A 1,363-nucleotide genomic window follows, 5' to 3' on the forward strand; every position below is an offset into this window, starting at 1 on the left:
GTGTAGAGAGAATAGCTGTCTATTAACTGGTTTACATTTATTTTGTTAATATTATTGCATTTGTTCAAATTCCTTTCTTGTTTAGATTTGTCTCTCTCTTCTTGCTTTACCCTTTTTAATTTCTGAACTGGATAAAATTCCCAAATAGGCGACTAATAATATTAAAAAGGGAGAAGGAAGCCTTTTGTGTGTTCAACATTCCACTTCATGACAATCTGTTACTGGAAAGATGGATTCTGAAGTGAGTCCTAAATACTCCTACAGAACAAAGAGCATCTGCAGAGAAGTATAGCACAGACTAACTGAGTGCAAACATTCTTCACCAGGGACCTGGAATAAGCACCTGTAGCTGGTCAGAAGGTATTTCAGGTTTCTGCCAGCAAGAGCCTTAATTAGTTCAACATGAGGACAGCTTTTATTATGTTGACCATTATCTAGTACAAATTGGACTGAACACCAGCTCCTTTTACATAGGCTACTGAACAGCCTTCAGATAGTAATGATTTATCCTCTCCTACCTGAAAGTTTATCCAGTTTGGGAAGAGAGTTGTAAACAGTTGACAAACTAGAGAATAATTAGATGATTTTTGCTCTGAATCTATATTGTGATATTTCCAAAACAAAATACAGTTTTTATACAATGATTAGCTAGCAAATGGGAATCTTCACAAATAGGCAATTTTGAAGAATTATTTTTCAGAGGCTAGGAAGGATAACATTTTTCTTTGTGAACACTGGCCAATTTTTTTAACTGCACATTAGGAATACTAATAATATTTTACAATCATTTAAGATTGAAGCATATTTAGTTTGTATATTTGCCAACATTTTGCAGTATCCGTCCCAAGCTCCTGTCCCTTTTTAAAGAGTCTCACGAGACTCCTTTGATGATCCACCCCCAAGAATGCAAGATATTGTCTGATTTGGAGATGTGCCCAGAGCAGGAAAGCTTGTTGAAGTGGGCTATTTAGGAGGAAATATAGTCTGGTCCACAGGATCCTACCTTGAGTAGCTTTTTCAAAAAATAATGTGCTAAGATCAATATTAAGCCTGTAGAATGAATCATGCCCCTTGTTCTTGTCAATAACATTCCTTTTGTAGCTCAGTAAACCTCTGCCTCATCTGTAGGTATGTGATGTTCCAGATTTTAACTGGGAACTAAAAATGTCTCAAAGCCAATAATACTACAAACACACCATCATGTACTAATGTTTTCCTTCAGCCCAGTAAGCTAATCATACATGTGCCCCCTTTTTGCTTTATTGCTTCCTGATCGTAAGCATGGAAAGTAAGAAGATGTAGGTGGGGGTGGGGTGGGGAGAGTGCTGCAGCATTCCAAGGTTTTGCACCTGGCTTCCCCACG

Source organism: Pelodiscus sinensis, chromosome 13 (assembly GCF_052426305.1).
Source record: "Pelodiscus sinensis isolate ZL-2025 chromosome 13, ASM5242630v1, whole genome shotgun sequence".
In the NCBI taxonomy this organism is placed as follows: Eukaryota; Metazoa; Chordata; order Testudines; family Trionychidae; genus Pelodiscus; species Pelodiscus sinensis.